The following is an 18,076-nucleotide window of genomic DNA, read 5'->3' as shown; positions in this document are numbered from 1 at the left end:
AATTATTAAAATGATTCATCTCTACCCCTTTGTGTACTGTGTAGGCCTTTATGTTGCCTTTCAAAGATCCAGTTGTGAGGATTTATGAGATCTTGCCAACATACAACCCTGATGTGAGAAGTGATAACTGTGTGGGAGGCTCCGATTCCCCACTCCTGTGGTGTAATCAGATTGAACATCAGGGTGGCTGGTTACCCAGGTGCTGTGGGCATGGTGCTAATAAAACCCGGGTCATGGGTTTCATCAGCACGTGAACCTTGGCAAAGGATCAGAGCCCTGGCCCGGCTGGTTGCCTCCAACGCACGCTGTTGGATGCAAGGAAGGCAAGGGAAGGAGTGGGAACCATGACTGTGTAGCTGAAAGGGTGCTAGCAAAACAGCCAATGCGCACACCCTAATGGTAGCTCACAATGTCACCTTCGGTGAGTTCCGCTTCCACTTATGATGTAGAAAACTGCAAAAGAACATCACTCCCACATTAGCAATGTCAGAAAGACGGCTAATCTACAAAATTGTAATTTTTTGGAGCCTCTCGGAGAGCTGAGAATACAAGACCACCAAGTGAATGGAATTCCAAAGAGGGACCAGCCCCTCCAGGAGAGCTGGGATCCAGGAAATGCTGCGCCTCTGGCAGCACCCAAGGGGAAAGCGCAAGCATGTACAGTGGTCCCGCCTTACTCACGAGGGATACGTTCCAAGACCCCCAGTGAATGCCTGAAACCATGGATAGTACCCAACCCTATATGTGCTATTATACACCATGTTTTTTCCTATACATACATAATGAGGTAGGCTAACAAAACTAGCACAAATTTCTTTTTCCTTCTTCACAATTTCATGGATAGAAGATTCATTCTTACCATCGATCTTACCAACCTCAGCATATGATTTTTATTTTCTTTCCTTATTAAGTCGAGAACTTCCACCTTTTCACTTAAAGGAAGCACCTTATGACTTCTCTTTGGTACGTCTGAATTGCCAGCATCACTGCTCCTCCGCTTTGGGGACATTATTCAGTAAAATGAGGGTGACTTGAACATAAGCACTGCAATGCCTACACCCGATCTGATAACTGAGACGGCTACTAGGTGACTGACGGCAGGGAGTGTGTTTGCCTGGATCCGCTGGACACACGTGATTCACACCCTGGCAGGATGGAGCGAACACCCGGGATTCTGTTATGTTACTCACAATGGCCTGCACTCTAAAACTTATGAATTGTTTATTTCTGGAATTTTCCATTCAATATTTTTGACCCGAAGTTGACTGTGGGTAACTGAAACAGCAGAAAGTGAAACCGCGCGTAAGGGAAGAATACCCTAAGAAGAAATCAGAACGTTAACAAATTCCTTAAGGCCAAGTGTGGGCAGCATGTCTGTCTGGAATAGCTGGGAGCCCAGACGTAAAGGGAGTTCTCCCTCACTCACAAGCTGCTGGCGGGAGACTGGGCAGTGTGAAGACTGTGGGGCGCGCCCTCAGGCTGGGCTGGCAGACGTGAGCAGCTGTCCCTAGTGACGGCACAAAGCCCGCCACGGACCTTTCCTCTTACCGGGCAAAGGCCTTAGGCAGTCAAGGTTGAGGAGCAAACCCTCTACCCAGGGCCCAGGCAAGACCCTTCTGGAGGAGTGAAAGCAAAACCTGCTGCCTTGGGGGAGAAACGGAAAACCCTCGTGTGCCCAGATCATGAACAACATTCCATGGCTTCTCAGGGAGATGAAGAAACGGAGTTTCTAAGTCCGTGGAGGACTTCTTGAATCATGGATCAGTTAGTGAAACCTATGTCTCTGTTCTTTACTTATTTAATGATTACTTTCTTTCCAAATTTGAGGCAGCTTAGAATAAAGTATCATTAAATAATAAGTTTAATAAACCAGAATCAGAAAAGAAAATACTCGGGCCATGAGGGCTGGTCTAGTTACTGAGATTGAACATGGCGTTTGGTTCTGCTTTGGCGGCCAGTGCAAAGGCTAAGCTTAGTGGGTTAAATGATTCTAATGTGGAATGCTTACGAATTCCTTACAACAGACGTTTCCTTGGTGGCAGATTCTGAGGGGATCACGTTAGAGATTACACAAGGGACTTTGGGTGATAAAATAGTGTTGTTCATTCATTCATTTGATGAACATTTATTGTTCATCAGCCTAGGCCTATGCTAGATTTGGGTTAAAAAGACGTAGTTCCTGCTCCTTAGGAACCTTCAATCAAGTCGTTAAGGGAATCGATATGTTTTGATTCCCAAACGAGTAAGAGTAAACTCCTGTTACAGATGTTGAGAAATCTGGACAGGGTTCTTGCTGGAACGGAAGTCCACGTGACCTCAGCTCAGGTGGGACACTAAGGGCAGCTGCAGGCACAGCTTGGATTTCCCCAAAATTCAGCTTTGAACGCATCCAGATATCCCGGCAACGATTCATCTGAGGCTGTGGAATTCCTGCCATGGCGCATGGCCAAGATGGTCTTCATCTAGAAACTTTTCCTGTCCATGTCACCAGTCATTTCTGTAGGTAAAACAGCACCTAGCGGTCCCCTGGGGGAGGGTCTTCTTCTGTACTCCAACTTGTCTGACAGGATGAATTGGCTGTGAATGTTTCCACGTAAATTATGTTATGGATGCGAGACGGGAAGACAGCACTTCTGAGTATCATTCTTGTGCTCACAGGAGTCAGCAGTTCATGTTGGAGAAAGATGTTTCAAACAGAACAAAGTCAAGTCAATATTTTGGTTAGGATAAAATTTAAAAATCTATATTTTGTAAGAATGAACTAAAACTAAGATGCCACAGGATGCCCCATCACAGTAGCGGAAACATTTTCACTTCTTAATGGTGAATTAGTAATTTGGGAACATCAGGTCCAGCTCTCTCTCCCTCCCTCTCTCCCCTCTCTGTCCTTTCACGCTTCTTTTTTTTTTTTTCAAACCTTTTATTTTTCCTTTTTCTCCCCAAATCCCCCAAGTACTTGGTTGTATATTTTAGTTGTGGGTCCTTCTAGTTGTGGCATGTGGGATGCCACCTCATTGTGGCCTGCTGAGCGGTGCCATGTCCGTGCCCAGGATCGGAACTGGTGAAGCCCTGGGCCACCGCAGTGGAGCGCGAGAACTTAACCACTCGGCCACGGGGCCGGCCCCTGTGCTTTCACACTTCTAAAGGCCTTGGATAGAGAAACGGCCGCTATGATCAGAGCTTATTGGTCCCTCTGTGAGACTTGGTGCCCAGGGAAGTAGAAGGGTCCTTCCTCCCCACAAACCATTTTCCAACCCATGAGAAATATTCAGAAAATATCTTGCTTGGAAAATTTCCTTTAAATTAGCACTATAAAGAATCATTAGAGGGGCTGGCCCCGTGGCCGAGTGGTTAAGTTCGCGTGCTCTGCTGCAGGTGGCCCAGTGTTTCGTTGGTTCGAATCCTGGGCACGGACATGGCACTGCTCATCAAACCACGCTGAGGCAGCATCCCACATGCCACAACTAGAAGGACCCACAACAAAGGTTATACAACTATGTCCCTGGGGGCTTTGGGGAGAAAAAGGAAAAAAAATTAAAATCTTTAAAAAAAAAAAGAATCATTAGGATTCAGTATTCTGGCAAGAAAAAGACTTATAACTGAATATTTATCCCTAGATAAATTATCTTTCGCTAGAACTATTCTTTTTTTGTGTGTGTGCATGTTTTTTTTCGGATAAAGAAGATTGGCCCTGAGCTAACATCTGTTGTCAATCTTCCTTTTTTTTTCCTCCTCAAAGCTCCAGTCCGTAGTTGTAAGCCCTTCTTGGTTCTTCTGTGTGGGATGCCCCCATATCATGGCTTGACCAGCGGTGTGCAGGTCCATGCCCAGGATCCCAACCTGCGAACTCCGGGCCACCCAAGCAGGGCGCGAGAACTTAACCGCTCAGCCATGGGGCTGGCCCCAAGCTAGAACTATTCTGAATCAGTCAATTGTCTCCAGAGGGAGGTGTCTAAAGACGTGTACAACTTGTTGTCACCACTATGTATTAAGGACTTTGAGACCCATCAATAAAAAGACACTATAAATGTGTTTGAGCATAATCACCAACATATGAACTTTTTATCCATTTTAAGACCTAATTTTTTCATAGTACCACAAATTATCCAAATAATTGCTTCCTATTTGAACTTTTAACGGGAATTTTTTGCATTAATCAAAACATTTTATCACTTCAGAGAGTGAAATTTCCCAAGGGACAACTGTATGAAATTTATTGCGGAAGCAGATGATTATCTACAGAGCTTCTGGAATGTCTCCCGGGGTGAATTTATCAGTGATCTAATTGTCAATAACTCATTTTGCTTATTTTTGGTTCAAAGAAAATTTCAGAAATTTTGCATGAGCTTTGATTTGTGCAACTTTTGGCCAGTGAACTCATATGGCAGTTACTTTTTGCTTCCTGCAGGATGAGCTGGTTTTAATTCAGTAAAGCAAATGGAAACATCCAGATGTTCACTGTGCATAAAATGAAGCAGGAAGGTTTACACAGTTTGTTTTACAGTATTAGTTTTCCAAAAATGTTTTGTAATTCAATTAAGTTAGGACTCAAGCCAATGTCTTAAAAACTGCTTTAGATATTATAGAAAGTTTCAATAGCTCTAATAGATATTTGATTTTTTTTTTTTGAGGAAGATTAACCTTGAGCTAACATCCACCACCAATCCTCCCCTTTTTGCTGAGGAAGATTGGCCCTGAGCTAACATCTATGCCCACCTTCCTCTATTCTTTTTAATATGTGGGATGCCTGCCACAGCATGGCTTGATAAGTGGTGTGTGGGTCTGTGCCCGGGATCTGAACTGGCGAACTCTGCGCTGCCAAAGCGGAGTTCATAAACTTAGCTGTTATGCTACTGGGCCAGGACCAATATTTAATCTTTTATTTAAGGTATTATAATTTTAAAATTCCTCAAATTTAGCATTGCTACATTACTATTCACTAAACTCCAGACTTTATTCAAATTTCAATGTTTTCCCATAATATCCTTTTTCTGTTCTGTGATCCCATCCTGAATACCGTGAGCATTGCTTTCATTGTCACATCTCCTTGGTTCCTCTGGTCTCTGACAATTTCTCAGTCTTTCCTTATTTTTCACAACCTTGACAGTTTTGGGGAGTACTGATGAGGTATTTTGTGGATCGTTCCTTAATTTTGGTTTGTCTGATGTCCTTCTCATACTTGGACTAGGACTATGAGTCTCTAGACAGAATAGCACATGGGGCCAGCCCCGTGGCTGAGTGGTTAAGTTCACACGCTCCACTTTGAGGGCCCAGGGTTTTGCCAGTTCAGATCCTGGGCGTGGACATAGCACTGCTCATTGGGCCACATTGAGGCAATGTCCCACATGCCACAACTAGAAGGACCCACAACTAAAATATACAACTATGTACTGGGGGAATTTGGGGAGAAAAAGCAGAAAAAAAAAAAGGAAAATTGGTAATGGTTGTTGGCTCAGGTGCCAATCTTTAAAAAAAGAAAAAAGAGTATCACAGAGGAGAAGTGTCCTTTTCATACGTCACATCCTGGGTACGTGATATCCACATGACATTGCTGGTGATGCTAATGTAGGGGAGGAAGACATTTCATCTACCCACTCTGGGTCCTTCTGGCCAGGAAATGAATTAAATTCACATGAGACAGAATAACAGGAGAAAATTAAACAAAGCTTTATAACATGTATACATGGGAGAGGCTCAGGCAACCTGAGAAACTTGCCAAAATGGTGGAAACTTTCCCCTTAAATATCCTCCTCAGCTAAAGACAAAGGGGGATATTGGGGGTGGGGGGAGTCAGTTATGGGAGGTTACCAGAAAAGCACAGTAAACAAGGGTAAGGTTATTATGCAGATTTAAGTCCTTGCCTTCCTCATTGATAAGAGTTTCTAGAGATAAGGTCATCCCCCTTCTTCCTGGTACAGAGAGGGAGACACCTTTACAGATGGAGATCTCCTTTACAAATGTAAACGTCTCTTAACAAAGGGTAAGCAAATTCTGCTTTTCAGAGTTTCTTTCCTGTCTGCAGTTTTTAAAGTAACCAGCCCAAAATAATTCTCATGCCAAAGAGATATATCTTGGGATGGCCAGTTCCAGTCCCCCACACTAAACTTTAGCACCTGGTTCAGGCGGTGTTTGTCACATTTCTCCATTGTAAAGTCATTATTTTCTCTTTCCATTTCTTTATTCTCTGGAAGCAAGTCACTAAGCCGATGCATTCGCATCATCAAAGGAGAGCAATCAAACCCCCTCTCCTAGGAGAGTATATCTACATAAATTATTGGAATTCTTCTATTAAAAGACTTGTCTCTTCTCTCTCATTTATTTATTCAGTATTATTTATATACTTATGGACTCATGTATATTTATTTTCCACTTTGGAACATAATCCAATACTATGCTATTTATTCTGTTGCTCTAATTCCTCCCGCGTTGGCCATTGCGAGCTCTCTCAGGTTGGGTCCTGCGTCTCTTTAACGTGCCCCGATTCTTTTGTTTTTCGAGCAATTTCTTACTGACACTACAAGGTGCTCCACGTACATCTTGCGTATTCCTTCCCCCAGCTCTGGAATCAGCTATTTCTCCAAGGAACCCTGGTTTCTCTTGTAGCAGAGTGAGATCTACAAACCAGGGTCTGTGTCCGAGGCGCTCTCTGACACAGGGCGCATGGTCTTTGGAGCTTCTCGGCAGGTAGTCCTAATCTTTTCAGTGCTTAGAATTTTTAAAGGTTTAAAATTGACCCTACCTAAGGCTTCTAATACAATGTCTGCCGCACATACATGTTTCTAATTCCTATTTCTTACTATTTCTCGCACATGTTCTCCCTTCTTTTTCCCTCTGTTTCTTTCAGAAACTGCTTTTGCTCTCTTAAACTCCTCTCTTTTCCTTCTATCCCTTCCTTAATACCTTTCCCCCTTTACTGCTCTTCTCTTTCTAGTTAGTGAGGGTCCATCCTAGTCATCAGAAGGAAAATAATCTGCTTAAATGAATTTTTCTTTAGAGGTGAATGACTGAAATCAGTCTATTGAAATGGATGGTTCTCAGAATTTTATGTGCAATGACTCAATCATTGTGCTGTTGAAAATACAAATACCTGGGCCCTCATTCCAGACCGAATGGGAATTGTGGGGGCAGGGAGGATGCTGTGACACCATGATTTTATCATCTAAAGTGCTTTGTGTCTTTATGACTGTATGCAAACTAAGATCACTTCATGAGGGCCGGCCTGGTGGCACAGTGGTTAAGTGCGCATGTTTTGCTTCTTGGCGGCCCGGGGTTTGCTGATTCAGATCCAGGGTGTGGACATGGCACCACTTGGCAAAAGCCATGCTGTGGTAGGCGTCCCATGTATAAAGTAGAGGAAGATGGCCATGGATGTTAGCTCAGGGCCACTCTTCCTCAGCAAAAAGTGGAGGATTGGCAATAGTTAGCTCAGGGCTAATCTTCCTCAAAAATAAAAAAAAAAGATCACTTCAGGGATACAAAGATTATTAGTGTGTGTGTATGGCATATCTACTAGTTTCTTTCTATCTTACATACACATATATGCAGCCATAAGCATACATTCTTTTCAAACCTTCGAATAATCAATCTCAGGTGTGTTCTAAGCCAACCATTTTGGTTCAAATTCCAGGTATGCTGGGTATTCCCCCTTTTCTCCTCCCCTCCCCCCTCCTCGTCCCTCCTTCACTCTTCAGTCCGAGTCCCGGGAGACTGCTCCCAGGAGCTTTGTTTTTCACCTTCTTGTCAGCCAGCTTTGAGGCGGGGCAAGAGGATGGAGGCCAGGAGGAGAGAGGGGCGGATCTTTCCCGCCTCGTCCTCCCTGGCTCAGCCCCACGGTGCAGGCAATCACAGTCCCTCCACGAGTGTAGCTGCTGGGCTCTGGTTACCCTCTTCCCTCTCCTTGCTTGGTCAAGCACAGGGGCCGGGATGCCTTCCTAACATTGCTAACCTCTGGGTGCCTCAGCCTCCCGGCAGCCCGCAGCTCTGTTTGACATCCCTGCATTGAGATTGGGCACTGTGGGCCCTCTTTGTGGACGCCTGTTTCTTGCTGGGACTCTGGCTGACACATAAGGGGTTGGGGTTGCTTCTTTCAGCTGTGAAGGCCTGCGTGGCTTGTGGGGTCAAAGGAAGGAAAGAGAGTCTTCCTATTTTAATTAAGGAGCCCAAGTGTTATGATTTGTGAAAAACTAAGTCCATGCTTTACTGAAGGATCCCCCGCCCCCAGCCTCCTTTTTTTTGGTGTTTGAGGGGCAGGATTAGGATTTATTGCCCAATTTTATAGCTGCAGTTGACTTCATATCAAACTTATATTTAAATCAACCAACAATCTAGTCTAGTGTTTCTAATGACATTATTTTAGGATAATCTGCTGTAGAGTTTTTGGGATTAGGAAATTGGCCCAGACACTATTTCCAGAGGCTTTTTGGGTTGAGATGCTTCTGGGGGGAAAAAAAAAAAGGAGACATGCTGTCTTGGGAAACTCAGCAATATTTTATTGAAAAAGTCAACCCTGGCTCAGATGCGTTGGCTATGAATTTTTACAGGATACACCCCCACAATTTCCATGAATTGGTTTATTATATTCCCTTTCTGATTATACTGCCTGCCTGAGATGGGCTGGAATTATTTTTATGCATTTCCCCAACTTTGCTGGCAAAGTACAGTTCAGTAAACCCAAACAGATGGGCGCAGAATGCTCTGTCAGTCACTGTAAGGCCAGCTTTGTTTCTGTCACTTGTTTCTACTGCCTTATAAGAAGACAGTGCAAATCTAATCTTTTATTCTGAGTTCCACTGTTTTAGTGGTACTGACATTTTCTTCTTAGCCACCAGGTGACTGAATTTCCCAGATGATTTCTTCTTGACGCTTCTCTGTGTTCTATGACTTCCTCTCGATTGTTTTGTCACTGAATCTTTTTCTTAAAAACTGAGGTCAAGAACTCCTGGATACTCCCAGAGTTTAGATCATCTCCAATCACTTATTAGAAGTAAATTGGAGAATGATCAAATGCAGTCAAAGTTCCAGCATAACCCCTTATTATGTGGGCGAAGATCATTGTTTACCATGGATAGAAGTAGCCTACAGCATGGTTTGCCTTATGAGAAAACACTTGCGGTTAGACACTGAGGCCATAAACCTCAAATTACGATGCGTATTTTCGTAACATGATCTGAGCTCTCTAAAGCCAACTCAGTGTTTCATAATGTGAGCCTCTGTATTTTTCACTCCTAATATCTTTCTTATTTCTTATTAGTTCTAGAAGTTTGTAATTCCAGAAAATTCCAGTAATTTCTAACTACAATGACTTTAAGTATATATTCCTAACATCTTTTTTTTCCCCTTATTGAAGCCAGTTTGGATAATTATCTGGTCAGCGGAAGCTCCAGGTTTCTGTCATTGTATGGTATCAGAAGCAAATCTTCTTGGTGTCAACCCCTTTTGTTAATTGGATTATTTTTGTATATATTTGTCTTAGCTTTAATTGTTATCAAAGTTATACACGCCCATAGTTTAAGCCAACAAGCTCGTTATGAAAAATAACAGGCTCCATCCCCTTCTTCCCTCATTTCCTACTCCTCGAGACACCCACTTTCACCTCTTTCAGCTAATAATTTTTGTTTTTCCTCCATTTCTCTTAATGGTATGCTTATATTTCTAGTTCTCAATTTTTCAGTTGTGGGTTACCGTCCTACCATAAAAGATGATTAATTAACTATGTTTCCTCCTATTGACTATGCTTCTTTCTATTCTCCCAACTCCCCAAATAGTTATGTTGTACAGCAATTAGCTCAGTATTCAGTATTTACATCATTACGACCACGTTAATGTTATTTGTAGCTGAGCCATGTAGTAAATCATGATTGCTTTTTCCTTTCTGTGCAAAGTTTTGTTTTTCCTGGAGTTAATAATCCTTTTTTCCCCCTTGATTTTCTGTCCTTTTGCTGATTCAACCACAAATTCTTCACAGATTGTCCAAGTCTTCCCTCGGGCTTCCAGACACATCGGGCGTCCTACCAATGTCGTCTTTCTGGAGAAGTCTCCTCTGCAATCTTCCAATTTCCTCCTTCTAGACCGCGTGTCCTCTGTGTCTGGTACACAGCTGTCATCTTGGGATCTCTTTTCATACTACTTTGCATCTTCCTCTTTCTTATTTCCTTTATTCCCTATCTTCGTCTTTATTGATGGAACTCATCTTTTGGTAGCTTTTTGTGTGAAAAAGTTCCCAAAAGCTTATAGCTTTTTGCTATAAGGGATAAAAAAATTTTTTTGAGAAGTTGTACATTTTAAAATACCTTTATTATGTCGTCACACTTGATGAATAGTTGGGTTTGGTATATAATACTAGGATGAAGACATTTTCCTTTAGAATTTCAAAGGCATTGCTTCATTGCCTTCCGGCTTGCATTACTGCTGTTAAGATGTCTAAAGTTATATGCTATTTTCTTTTTTTCATCTTTAGAAGTTTTCAGGATCTTCCCTTTGTCCTGGAATCTGAAAATGTGCTCTGATATGATTATGCTTCTTAATTGCTTGGCTACGTGGTTGGCCTTTTTGATACAGAAACTGGTGACTCTTGGTTCTCAGAAACCTTGCATTATTTCTTTGATAAATCCCCTTTCCCAGTTTTCTCTGTTGTGGTTTTATGGAACTCCAACTTTTAAATTTTAAGGAAAATAAAAAGAAAAAATGTATTGGATGCCTTCTTTTACTCTGGCTGTTTAGATATCCCAAGCAAAAGAGATGATAGGACAGAAGACGAGTGCCCAGTGGAAGTCAACATAAGAAAATAGAGTCTGGGGAAAATCATGATAATTCTTCCAATTCTTTACCTTTTTTGAAGAATAAAGTGATTGGGCTGGAATAAAGGTGAAGGGAGATTTTGAGTGTCTTTCTGTAGCTTTCTGTTGAAGGCAGAGGGGAGTGAAGATGCAAGGACAGAAGACCATCTCCAACTCCATTTGGGGCTTTAGAGCTGGAGAATATGTGTCCCCATGGGGAAGGTGGGTGGTGCTGGATTAGGTGAATTGTCAGGGAGTACAGCCCTTTTGGTATTACCTGTGATGAGTTTGTTAAATCTTTAAGTTCAATAATCACCTTCACCTGGGGTTCAACATGAAGAGACATATTCAGCAGATAGGGTTGGAAAAAGGCGGATAAATGAGTGAGGAGAGAGCAATATTAATCATTTGCTTTTACTTATATTTTCCTAATTCAATGCTTAAGATGTCCAATATCATCAGCATCCTCTTGGGCACACACATACACACTTATACACACACTGATGGGCTCACATAAGCAACATCAAAGTGAGACTGAACAAAACTCAACATCCACATATATCTACAGAATGTACACAGCACACACACACTTATCATCTGACACTTAATATGCGGGTCCATCTTGTTGCTTATCATTTTATTAATGTACCCTGTATAACTAAGCTATTGAGAGCAAAGTCATTGTTTTATGCCCCATGAAATTCTCTGCATCTTGCCTAGTGCATTCCACTTACGTGCCCGTAAACATTTGTAACTGGTGATGATGTCGTCTACTTTCTCCTTATATCTGAGAGAAAGCCAAAAGGGGCTAGTCATGCCCAGTGTGTGTGTCAACTGTTTCTCAGTGGTCAGTCCTAAGGAGCATAACCTGGGAAGCAAAGATAAGTGAAAAAGTGCTTTCTAGCTGCGTCAATATTGTTAAGGAGATCTTAACATAGGGGGTGAGTTGATAGATTTTCCCATGCAATTCACCATCCTTTTCTCTTAGGTTCCCTCCCCCGGCATTTTCTACTAGACTTTCACAAGTTAGTCAGTTTGTGACTTCAGTAAACAATGAGAGACTGCTTATGTAAAGAATTCCCTTTGGAAAGTTAAATAAGGATAAAAAGTGACCCAGGCAGTTGAAGGAGTGGTTGGGGTGAGATGGAAGGTCAACGGGGATTGCCAGTGACAGCAGCAGATGCTAGATGCCTGCGTTCCAGGGCTGATTCTGAAGCCAAGAGCGTCACTGTGCACAGAGCCCCTGCCCTGAAAAGACTGAGAAAGCACGCGGGCACCCCAGTGCTCAGGAACAGACCAGACCTAGGCGAGCACCAGGCTCCAGCTTCTCCGGCCCCTAGCTGGCTTTCTCTTATAATTCAGTTTCAAACTGGTTGAAGGACAATTTTAAACAGAAATAGGATTCTGAAAAAGTTAGCAAAGACTGTTATTAGGCAACATGGTGTACCATAATTGAATAGATTCTTTTATTCTAATAGTTTCTTAAACAAATTTCTAGTATTTCATCTGAACCACATTAAAATGGTCTTTTTCTAAGAAAATAAGCATTTTCAAAAGTAGCTGCAGAAAATAATTACCATTTTAATGTGAAATGCTTGGTTTTAGAAAGTTTATAGCGTTGAGTTCCAAATTTTAGTTCAAAGGCAATGGAGATAATGGAGCTGGAATTCGCTTCTATTCCACAGCCAGCTCTTGTAAGCTGATACATCGAGGGCGCCTGGCAGAGTTAGAATCTGAGCACAGAGGCTGCCTCCCACCATTGGAATTATTTGATGTCCCCATGGTTTCTTTCAAGTTTGTCTCATCACTGTCACCTCTTTTCAAATGTAATAGCTATTGTTAGGGTGCTTTAAGAGGACACTAGTAGACAGAGTCAATAGGTAGTATGCCATCCCTGTACCACCCGCTTTTTAAAGTGTTATCTCCCATTATCTCATTTAATCCTCACACAAATTTAGGAGGTTCGCACTATCGTTATCCCCCTATCACAGATGAGGAAACTTGCCCAAAGTCCCAAAGCTTAGTATCTCCTGCATCCGGGCTCAAACAGGCAGAACTGCCCCATTGTACTTTCCCACTGACTTATTGCAGACTTGCTCCTTCGAGCTTCTCAAAAGATGGCAGAGAATGGCGTCAGCTGTGCCTTTGCTGTGGCGAGAGAGGAAAAGAATTCTCTGCTCTTCTCACACCCAATTCTACAACGTACTTTCCTGTCAGCATTTCTGTAAACCTTGAGAGCAATGTTCAAATTGTAAACTAGGCTCTCATTCTTTTTTTTTTTAAATTTTCATACATCATTTCTCTTTTATTACGAGATACATAAATTGGGTGATTTTACAATCCTAAAAGGATGGGATGGCTCAGAAATTTGATAATCATCATTGTTTCCTAAAAAACATTTGGTAAGCAACTAGAATGTCCAACAGGCTTGTAAGGATTTAGATCTATTCCTTCACTAATGACTTTTTATCCACTTGGAAAAGTTATTTTTATATCTCTGTTACTACTATATGCCATCTCTATTTCAGACCGTCCAGAAAATACAGCTTTCTCAAAAGCCTGGGTCATAGCCATGTAATAAGTTCACAATGTAGTCAGTCTTATGGACCTGGGGAACACATGTACAAGGTTGTCATTCTTGCAGTAAGAGAGGGAAGGGCTTAAAGTGTGAAAGCAAATGGAGTCTTAATAAAAGAGCTAATCCAGCGCTTTCTCATAAACAGGATTTTTCTCAATGAACTCATTTAGTGTGTCCAACAGCTTTATTGCCAACAGCTAGTCTTCAGATCCTAGCTTTGTGACCTTGAGCCACCTAACGCCTCTGGGCCTCAGATCCTCAGTTCCCTCAGCTGTAAAATGGGAATAATAATAAAGGAACCCACTGTTAGATGTGTCAAGCACTGTGCTCCAGGCTTTCCACATGCACTCGAGTTTAAGCTTAGGACAGCCCTGTAAGGTGTGAGAGCTAAGATCCCAGAGCTAGTAAGCGGCAAGTCTAGTAAATAACCCTGACTATAGCTGAGACCAGAGTGTGGGCACTCAGCCCCAGGCAACACTATGCAGATTTAGGTGGCCTGCTGTCTGCAATAAGGCCATAGGGAATGCTGGTCTAATCTGATCGCCATGAGGTATCTGTTTGTCAGAAATGTCTGATGATATCAGATATGAAAGCCATCTCACATTTTTATTTATAAAAAGCAAATTGTATATTTTGACACAATGAGAAATGTTTAGGAATTAGAACTTAATTATCGGTAAAACAATCTTTCTCGTAGGATTCTTTAGCCACCAAAATAGGAAGCAGCACTTAAAACCTCACTCCCATCTGGTTGGTTTCTACCGGTCAGCAACTACCGACAGCAATATACAGACTTGCAAATATATTCTATATTTATATTTTGCTCTTTATCTTGTAATGTTTTTCTTACTGTAGCTCTTTCCCATTGACTGAATAATGCATTTAAATAATCTCGCTAAGCAATAGTACCGGTTTAGTGAAAAGGCCCTTGACTATTTTTGTTTTCTGTTTTGATTTATTTTAGCATCATATAAATAGTAACTGAGGATTATTGTGATATTGTGATTTATAATAGGAAATATATTATTTGATCTTTGTCCAGTTTCTGGCACAGAACTCCAAAACCCTTGGAATTTCCTAAGTGATAAGAGTGATGAAAATGTCTTGATATTCATAATAAACCCCTTTCAACCATACCTGAGTTTATGTTAATGAGGTGACTTTTGGAAAGTACCTAATGGTTGGGGGTTGGTTGCCAGGGGAACAAACCACGTGATTGGAGGGTTGGAAATTTCAGTTCCTACCACTCCCCCACCCTCACCTGCGATCACCAATGGCCAATGATTTAATCAATCACGCCTAGGTAATGTAGCCTTCGTAAAAACCTAAAAGCTAAAAGGATGGGGTTCTGAGAGGTTACAGCTTGGTAAACATATGGAGACTCGGGGAGAGGGCACCCCTTCCCACGTGCCTTGCCCTATTCATCTCTTCCACCTGGCTGTTCCTGAGTTCTGTCTTAAACCAGTAATCTAGTAAGTAAAGTGTTTCTCTGAGTTCTCTGAGCCTAGCGAGTTAATCAAACCAAAAGAGGAGGTTCTGGGAACCTCCAATCTATAGCTGGTTGATCAGAAGCACAGGTGACAACCTGGACTTGTGATTGGCACCTGAAGTTGGAGGAGAGAGGTTGGTCTTGTAGGACTGAATCCTTGACCTGTGGGGTCTGATGCTATCTCTAGGTAGAGTGTCAGAATTGAGTTGATTGCTTGGTGGTGTGGAAAAAAGAGGAGGACGCATTGGAACTGGTGTCAGAATCTTAGTTAGGAAATGGCTTCCACTCTTGGGGGAATGGTGGCCTTCTCCGCTGACCTGTACATCTGGCTTCTCTTGCCACCTTCACTGTGTTGGTTTCACAGATGCGTGCGTGGGACTTAGAAGGAAGGCACTGGGGCATTGTCTTGTCTCCCAGCACACCTCTTGCCAGGCTCCCTGTTGGCACATACAGGTAGTCAGCCAAATCCTGAGGTTGTAAGTCCAGGGCACTCAGGCAGCAGGCAGGCCCACGAAAGTCTGGTTTCACTCTTACAAATATTACAGATATTTACAAATATTGGTTGGGTGGAGCTGGCGGAAAAGCAGGCATGTTCCCACTTCTTGTTTTCTCATGTTTAGCCCAACTATGTAAGCCACGTGCTTGTTCGCTTGCATGAGATCATTCTGATTGGTTTATTTGTGTTACCACCGTTCACGTGGCACTTTATTTTAAAGAGAACACATGTCTGAAGTTTCTGGTTACCCAACAAAATTATACTGAAATAACCCCCACACACTTTGTAGCAACCTCGGTGCTGAGTATGTTGGTCACTGAACCAACTGCAGGGCCATCAGCTTTTACTTCTAAGCCTCGTGATCCACCACATGACCTCATATCTCAAAAACGTCTTCGTATTTGTTTTTCACAGTCAGCGGTCTCTCATCGGCCCCCATTGGTTTCAGCTCAGGTTTTGAAGGCTGTTTCATGAGGCTTAAAACCCAAGCTCACGGATGGTTACTTTGGCAGTGTTCTTACACAAACAGATGAAGACAGCTGATCACATTAGCGACTTCACTTGTCATCTCGTTTTTCTAGGGCACTTGCTTCTCCGAAAATTATTTATGTTTGATCTATTAATCCATGGCAACCACTTAACACAGATGTACCAAATGTGGTTCCCGGATGATCAGTTGCTTCTGCTCCTTTATGCCGTTCTATTTTGGGAGTGGGATGGACTTGTGACTATGCCTAGCTGAGCCCTCGCCTCATGAAGTTATGCAGGGTGGCTTGTAACAGAATCTGCCACTCGGCCTTGGTCTTTAGGAGAAAAAAAGAAATTCTGCTCATTTATCCAGATGGCATCATTCCTCATATTTAAATTCTAAAAGATTAAAAATAGGAATATTTTTTCTTCATGGAAGAATCTAAATTTTTTTTAAAAAAGCTTTAATAATGGGGCTGGCCCCGTGGCCGAGTGGTTAAGTTCCCGCCCTCTGCTGCAGGCGGCCCAGTGTTTCGTTGGTTCGAATTCTGGGCGCGGACATGGCACGGCTCATCAGGCCACGCTGAGGCAGCGTCCCACATGCCACAACTAGAAGGGCCAACAAGGAAGAATATACAACTATGTCCTGGGGGGCTTTGGGGAGAAAAAGGAAAAAATAAAATCTTTTAAAAAAAAAACTTTAATAATGTATTGCAGTAATCCATCATTGACTGATAAAAAAAATCAAGATAGCAGAGAAAACCGTAAATGATAAACAACAGCCTCCATTTCACTCTACCTCACCCTGGCCCACTGCTCCTGGATATTTCTTGAAAACGTTTCTGTTTTTACTCCTTAGGTTACCTACATAACTCTAAATAATATGGTTTTGCATCTGTTCTTTGACCCATCAACTTTTTTATCAGTTCTATTTTAAAACAGCTTTATTGATATATAATGATGTATCATACAATTCACTTATATAAAGTGTACAATGAAATGAATTTTAGTAAATTTACAGAGTTATGTTAGCATCGCCACAATCCAATTTTAGAATGTTTCTATCACTCCAAAAAAATCCCGGCTGGCCATTTGCAGTCACTCCACAGTTTCAGCCCCAGCGCGTGGAAGCCCTGTTCTACTTTCTGTCCCCGTAGATTTGCCTCTTCGGGATATTTCATAAAAACGGAAGAGGCCAATCAGTTTAAGACAACATTTATTGACTTTCTGATACAAAAGATAAAGATTTACCTCCCTTACAGAAGTACCTTTCCCCAATCCCATTTCTCGACAACTGTATATTATTTTTAAAATTCTTATGTTGCTTATTTTTGTTACTTTAAGCAACATACTCTCATTTTTTTCTTTCAACTTTTGTCAATGTCTTTTGCCTCCCTTGCCCCCGTATCAAACGCCTTATGCTTTCCACTCTTTTTCCTTACCGTTGTTCACTGTTCACTTCTGACAGTTACACCTTTATTTTCTGTTATTAAGGCTGATGGTATTTTATCTTCTATTCTGCAACTATAGTTAAGTCTTTGAAGTCTACCATAGTTACGTCTTTGATTCTCAAAGAAGAAAGTGAAGAGCAGCCTTTGTGAATCTGTGAACCTTGCTCACTGCAGATCTGGGTGGTATGTCCGGATGATAATTCCTTCTCTTAGGTCCAATGCAGAACCGCGGTGGTGCTCCACGGACAATGTTGCTCCTGTCAGAGTCAATGGGTCCCCTTTCTGTGTCCTGCATTAAATGCTCAAAATCTCCCCACTGTTTGTGTCATACTTGAGCCACCCTTTATATCTTTTCATTTTTTCCCTAAAGTTTTAAACTATTTTTTATCTTTCTTGTTGGAAAAGGAATAATACACCTTCACCGTATCCTAAAAGTTATCTGTTTCTCTATCCCACTAGCGGCATGAAGTCCTCCTTTTCCCCGAGTCCTTAACTGTTCTAATTTTAAGTAGATTTTCTTTGGCCAAACGCACGAGCCGTCATCTGGGGTCTGCTGTTCATTGTGTTTCTGGCCCCTAAGTTCACCTCCATAATGAACTCTTCATGATTTTCTCCTTCAGTTGACTAGAATATATTCTCCAGTAAATTCTTGGGGGAAGAAAGATGTTGGGAAGGTGAACTTCCAGTGTCACTTAAAATGTACTTATTTCTCTTTCATAGTTTTTTGTTTGTCTAGGCCAATTATAGAACTTTCAAAATCATTTTTCCTCTGAATTTGAATTTCAATGTTTTCTAATGTATCGTGCTGCTGATGAGAAA

General features: G+C 42.0%; 1 long non-coding RNA gene across 2 annotated transcripts in view; it reads left to right on the top strand.

Moving 5' to 3' along the window:
* The first annotated feature begins 2,040 nt into the window (after window positions 1-2,040).
* Window positions 2,041-18,076, top strand: part of LOC138918447 (uncharacterized) — a 28,909-nt gene continuing 12,873 nt past the window's right edge. Inside the window, exon 1 of one of the 2 annotated variants that reach the window (XR_011427856.1) lies at window positions 2,041-2,499. This is a non-coding gene — a long non-coding RNA (uncharacterized lncRNA). The remainder of the gene's footprint in view (window positions 2,500-18,076) is intronic. The other variant, XR_011427857.1, reaches the window with a different exon arrangement.

Source organism: Equus caballus, chromosome 17, assembly GCF_041296265.1.
Source record: "Equus caballus isolate H_3958 breed thoroughbred chromosome 17, TB-T2T, whole genome shotgun sequence".
Classification (NCBI taxonomy): domain Eukaryota; kingdom Metazoa; phylum Chordata; class Mammalia; order Perissodactyla; family Equidae; genus Equus; species Equus caballus.
This window is presented reverse-complemented; position numbering and strand designations above follow the sequence as displayed.